The sequence below is a fragment of the Mus pahari genome, chromosome 22 (assembly GCF_900095145.1).
Source record: "Mus pahari chromosome 22, PAHARI_EIJ_v1.1, whole genome shotgun sequence".
In the NCBI taxonomy this organism is placed as follows: Eukaryota; Metazoa; Chordata; class Mammalia; order Rodentia; family Muridae; genus Mus; species Mus pahari.
The window spans coordinates 5,690,097-5,696,838 of NC_034611.1; the positions used below are offsets into that span (position 1 = coordinate 5,690,097).

The 6,742-nt window shown below is 36.7% G+C and overlaps 1 long non-coding RNA gene across 1 annotated transcript in view; it reads right to left on the reverse strand.

Moving 5' to 3' along the window:
• LOC115062928 overlaps nt 1-6,388 on the reverse strand; it is a 37,601-nt gene extending 31,213 nt beyond the window's left edge. Inside the window, exon 1 of the long non-coding RNA XR_003842832.1 lies at nt 6,359-6,388. This is a non-coding gene — a long non-coding RNA (uncharacterized LOC115062928). The remainder of the gene's footprint in view (nt 1-6,358) is intronic.
• Nucleotides 6,389-6,742: the final 354 nt, after the last annotated feature.

A 6,742-nucleotide genomic window follows, 5' to 3' on the forward strand; every position in this document is an offset into this window, starting at 1 on the left:
CAGCAGAGATGGAACTCAGTGGAGTGCACGTGGTATGCAGCAGAGATGGAAGTCAGTGGAGTGCACGTGGTATGCAGCAGAGATGGAACTCAGTGGAGTGCACGTGATATGCAGCAGAGATGGAACTCGGTGGAGCTGTGGAGAACTTTACACTGTTGACACTGAATTACGATGACAGAGCAAGTATCACTATCAGAGGACGTCACTCTTGTACTTTAGCTCTCCCTCAACTAGAGCTAGACATAGAAACCTCCGGTTTGTCTACCTCTGATCAACAAGAGCAGTGCATGTCTGAAACTCACCCATCAGCCTGCATATAATTCTTTGTGATCGGGTCAAGAAGTCAAAATCCTGAACATTTTTCAAAAACAAGAACTGATGTGTTTCTTCTCATTAAGTTTACTCAAAAAATCTGCAGTTATTAAGCTATATTTCAGTGTAGCCAAATGTTTTCATATGACTAAGAACAAGCTCTCAGTGCTGCTTTTAGATGAAATACCATTCATCCTTTTAAAAACTTTTTTTTTTTTTTGCCCTAAGTATAGCAAATACTCAGGGACCTGGGTGGTGGGCACTGGTGACGTGGATGAATAGCTACTAGTCCTGAATCAACAAATCCTTCTTTCTGCTTACAGAGTAAGAGCTTTATAAGCTAGCAGTATTGTTATTTCATATGTATAACTTATTTTTGGATTCTCAAACTGCTATAAATCACTGATTTATGTTACATCTGACCATAGAAGTTCAGATTATTTAGAGGAAAAAAGTGTTCCTTTGTGAAAATATTTTAATTCTAAATTAGCAATTTCTGCCCATTGGATATGAACACGTAAATACATACTGACAGTGGTTCCAGTTATTTTTGAACACTCTTCCTCAGTTTCCTGTGAACTCTCAAGTCATAGAATCCCTCTGAATAGATGTTCTGCGAAGTATGGTACACATAAGAGCAAGCAAGTTAGCTCAACAGATAATGACACTCTTCACCAAACCTGACGATGTACATAAAAAAATTAGTCTGCTCCAGATAAATTTCATAGACTGCTTCAAGTGACAAAGAATTAATTCTGTACTTCTTTTAAAGTAGAATTTCCTCTAAGTCATTTATACATTTAGTTGGCAATGTTAATAATACTGCCTTTTAGCACTTGTTAACAAATTATCTCACAATTAATCTGAAATAATTAATTTCTTTTTTATGAATAATGTTTCTGTGGTCCAATTATTTGGGAACCACAAAAAGCAATTGGAATATAAGAATACAGAATTAACTATGTCCAGGAGCTGTAACTTTTAATGAATAGATTCTGAGAAAAAAGGAAAACGTTATAACTAAAATATAGAAAGTATAATGAATTGTCAAAAAAAAGGAGGGAAAAGTAAAAACTGATTCAAAACTACTTCAGAAAATTTAACCATCTCTCTTATTTTCTCTTCTGTGTTGAGGACTTGGAGAGCCCACCACTGCACTAGGCAAGCCTTTCTATTTAATGACTTCCTCCCCAGAGAAAGGAACAAAGCATTATTGTAATTCATAAAAATGTAGTTATTTCCCAGCATTCCCTTCTAGGCACTTGTTTCTGTGGCTGCATGAGTCATTTAGATATCAGCTTTATCACACTATGTAATTTGTTAAAAAATAATAACACCATAAACGAGTCATGTCTATGTAGATGCAAACCGTGTCCATTCTAAATGTGATTGTTTGTTAGCCTGTGGAAATAGATTTAATTTGGCCAAATTTTCCATCTATTTATAATCTCATTTTAACATTCTTTGTTTGCTCTTTTATTTGATTGTTTGCTTCTTTTATTGGTCATAACATATAACTTGTTCCATAATTAATTTACTGTTCCTATATATTAGACATGTATTCCTCTATGTGTATTTGTGTGTGTGTATGTGTGGTTGAGTGTGTGTGTTCATGTGTACAAGTGTGTGGAGGGTGCACATGTGTGGAGAAGGAGCAGAGGACAACTTCAGGTGTGATTACTGTCATAACACCTACTATTTTTTTTGAGGCAAGTTCTGTCCCTAGCCTGAAGCTCACCAAATAGGCTAAGCTGGCCTAAGGGGTCAAGCTTGTCACTGTATCCCCAGCTATTTGGCTACAAATTTCTTCTCCCACATTTAGATGTTTTGCTTTTTAACATGGATTCAGGGATGGAACTCTTGTTCTCGCACTTACAAGGCAATCAATTGATCTACGGAGGTACCTGCTGAACCGGACTTGTTTTTATATGTCTCTGAGGGCTATGGATATAAGGTTTTTAAAATTGTTATTTAACAAGGAATGTCAAAAATGTTAATTGGCAATGGTAAAAATGAATTTTATTTTGCAAAACTTAATATAATTGCCTAATTTCCTGAAGACAATAAACTATGATGGTGATAATAGTTAATTTGATTTTCCAAAGGTTAGTAATCTGAAGAACAAAATGTATATTATTCATTTTCTATAAGTAAATGTGCCTTTTCCATCTGAAATATAGCTGGGAGCACATTTACATTGAAGGTCACAGAGTTCAACGCCGGGGAGCCAGACAGGTCTGAGTGGGTATAAGTGATCTGGAGCCCCCATGCTGCATAGAATCAGTGCCCCTCCAGCTCAGATGGTGCCCCTGGCAAACCAAGCCCAAGAGCCGGGAAAGCCTTCATATTTCCAGTGCTGTTTCCTGGCTGGCGCCCTTAGAGGCGACAAAGTTGCCACTTGTCATTCTGAGTGAGTTCACACCGCGTGTGCTGGTTGCTGTTCTGTCATATGGCCTTCACCACCTTCGTGAAGTCGTGACTGCTTCATGAAAAGTTTCAGAAACAGTTGCCTTGACTCTCGTTCTCCGGAGCTTTTTCACTGTTGCAGTGGCTAGCACTTCATAGATGCCTGGGTCCACACCACTACCTCACACCAATCTAGGGCACTTTAAAGCTGTGCATTATGCTCATCCCACACTATGATCTGGGTAATGTGGTATTTTGAGAACACTAGTTTCCTTATAAAAGGTACAAAAATAAAGATTTAGAAATACTTAAATTTGATAAATTGTTTTTAACTCACTTTACCGATCAGCATTAGTATTATGATTGTAGATGATAAAATGTATATTGAAATTATTTCAAACTTGAGTTGTCAGGTAAGTCACATGTGAAGTCCATGTAATCTCTTAAATTTAACTTTCATCAGAGATATTTTGAAGATTTGGAAATAGATACATAAGTATCTTATTTTTTTACGTGCTAAAAGATCTAAAGACCGATGACCTAAATGTCAGTTGGGTATGATGGTACTTTTCTTTAATCCCAGCACTTGGAGAGAAGAGGCAGGCATATTTCTGTGAGTTCAAAGCCAGCTTTGTGTACATAGTGAATAGCAGGAAAGCCAAGGCTGCACAAAGAGACTTTGTCTCAACCCTCCTCCTCAAAAAAATCTAAATGCTAGACTAAAATAATAGATTAATATAAGACTAGGTTTATTATTACATAGAATATTATTATATATAAAATATTTAAAAAATATATATTGCCTCAGTTTTTCTATTTATATCTCAACACAATTGCTTAATGTCATGTGGTTATAATTCATATACTATATATGTAAGCAAGTAAGTAAGTAAATAAATCAATAAATAAGACAAAAAAACCCAACCCACTAGAAGGAAACAAAACAAAACAAAAAGAACAGAGAGACTGATATGTTAAAATTTGTTCAAAATTTAACAATAAATGTGACATACATTAAAGCATATTTTATTTGAGTTTTAGTCTGTGCTAAATAAAGACAAATGTTTGCAAGCTCATTTTTTTTATGTCAGCACTTCTAACATTCACAAATATTTGGTTTTCATTTTGTTTGGTCATCCTATAACATGAAGAGTAAAATAAAAGCTCAAATGAGAAAAAAAAAACAGAAAATAATATCATTTTATATCTCGTGTTTTAAGCAGGTTACCAATGGAGATTTTAAATGTGTATTTTTCTAAAAACCAAATGTATACAAATTTGGAAGAAAAAAAAACCTAGTAACTAATTCATAAGTCACTAATCCAGGCCACATAATTTTATTGTGATGGTAATTTGTTGGTTTATGAAACAGCTAGTTGGTAAGCATCATCCAATTGGAAGTGAAAATTCCACACACCCTTAGACCATGAGGATGGATAGGCAACATTTACACTGCCTGGTTCACACAGAGAGAACCAGTTCACACTAGCAAATCACACACGGAGAGTCAATAAGGACTCTCATAAACTGAAGACATTTATACTCCCAAGAAGAAAACAGATCATGTCAGAGAACAGAGGAATAAACAAAGTTTTAATGTACTGATAGAGTTGTCCTCCCTTTCTAGAATACAGAATGAGAATGGGTTTTCCCATGATGCACGTCTTCAACTGTAGCAAAAACTCTGGTAGAATCATTATATCTAGGGTAAACATTAGAATGAAGTAGTTTTCTAGAAGTACTTTGACCTTAAAAAAAAAAAAAAAAAAAAAAAAACCACTATAGAATACAGAGATTATTTTCTGTTATTTCTAGAGGCTTTGTTTGTTGTTTTGTTTGTTTTGCCTGATAGAGTTTTGTAGCCTTTGTATGACTTTGTATGATAGTCATGGCACACCTGGAATGTCTTGCAAACAATACACAGTAATGACTGAAGTTGTAGGAGTATAGTATTTTCCTTCAAGAGGCATATAGCTTAGATTAGGGCTTTGGTAGGAAGCACTTGTTTTACCCCTAAAACAACTTTGGTGTAACAGTCAATAAACATGCTTTTGCAAAGGCTCGTCAAGAGTCTGTCCAAAGAAGCACCCTGCTGCCAACATGGCCATAATTCATCCTCTGAGTGAGCCTATTTCTTTGATGGTCCCTTTCGACTCAGAAGACTGACATTTATCTCTAGAAATCATTCCAGAAAGACCTAGCTAGAGAACTGTTTCCAGACATAGCTGGAGTATTTGTCAGTCCATGGAGATCTTAGTAAGATCAGCAAGATGAACAATGAGTCCTTGGAACCCAGTGAATCCTGAGAGGTTCTGTTTCCAATACACCTCTGGCTGATGCTGATGTAACTGCCCTTGCAGCAGCAATCCTTTCAAAGCACTTCTAATCAGAAGGCACAAATAACAAAACAAAACTCATTCTAACATGCCTCTTCTTGATATGTAGCCCATAGCTCATGCATGCATGACTCAGTGATTTCCTTTCACACCCTTGGACCAGAAGCAAGAGGCATCCCCAGCCTTTCTGTGAAAGTCCCATCAACACATGTTGAGCCTGGGACCAAGAATGTAAGTGACCACAAAATCTTCACTGTCTGTAGATAACATTAATTGTTCAAATATATTGTAAGTCTTTGCATCAGATCCATTAAATTGAAACTTAGTATTCAATCCTCCCACATTTTGCCCAATTATTTGGATGCTTGTGACCCTGGATATCTTGCCCATGATTTCCTTCCTATCATTTTGTTATTCCCTCCTGTGCTATTTTGAAAAGCTCCAATTATCTCTGGGCAGATAAGCAAAGCTGTAGAGACTCCACACTCTACATTCCTCTCCTAGTGATATCTGGGAGCTGAGAATTTCAGTGTCTATGCACCACTCTGGGTAGGAACTTCCCAGAGTGCTCAGATGACATTTCAATGGCCTCTTGAATTGGGAAGAAGCACCGAAGATCAGTTCCTGTTGAGAATTGGTATTCCTCCCAAAGACTGGATCCTATTCCTAAACTGCCTTGATGCCTAGCAGATTCAAGCTGGTTTCTTCATGAGCATCATGAGTTTGCTTCAGGTCTTAGGGACTCTTCAAAAGTTCTGACACAGAATAAAGCTCTATGACACAGAACACTCTTCAGTGTCTTCACAAGTAAAGCCAAGAATGCAAGGCAAGGATGTGCCTTCCATGTTAGTAAGTGTGGCAAACAGCAGCCTGACCGGCATGTGCACATGAATGGGTGCTGCCCTATTCTGATTGCTCTTCTCAGGTTGGGACTGTGTTTTTCTGGTTTTATTCCTTTTGTTTTTCTTCATGCCCAGCACAAAACATATGTTTCTCATTATATATATATATATATATATATATATATATATATATATATATATATATATATCAACTCATGTTTTGTGAATGAAAACATATGACAGCACTAGGTTCATGCACTTTCCCCTCCATTTTCAGGATGAATGGACTGATAGAAAGTATCCCTCTACCAATGAGGAACACCATTTATTGTACTTTTCTAAACACGGCCAGTGAATAAGATATGTATTAGAAACTGAAAAGATAGAAGGAGAAAGCTAAGTTCATGCTTCATCTCATGTGTAGACTGATGACATGTAATGGTAGATCCCCTAAAAACTCACTTCTTCCATGTAGGATTTCAAAGAGTGTCCTCCACTAGAGGCTTCTCCCTAGAGGCAAACAGAGGTTGAAAAAGTCAGAGGCAAACAGAGGTTGAAAAAGTCAGAAAGGGAAAGAAAGAACAATACGAAATGTTAGAGGGCAGGGAGATCTCCCTCTCTCCCCTGCCCAAATGGTGCCCATGAGCCTATCACTTTGACAGCTTCAGACTCTCTGAGGGAGATATCATTTCTTTCCAAACAAAGTCAAAACTTGTAAGTACATTTCAGTTCATGTAAACAAACGGCCAGTCTGTGAAGCTTATTAAATATTAGAAAAGAATGCTAGGCAGGTTTATGAAATTTTCCATTGTTTAACTTTCTAACTATGTTCTTAAAATGAGATGA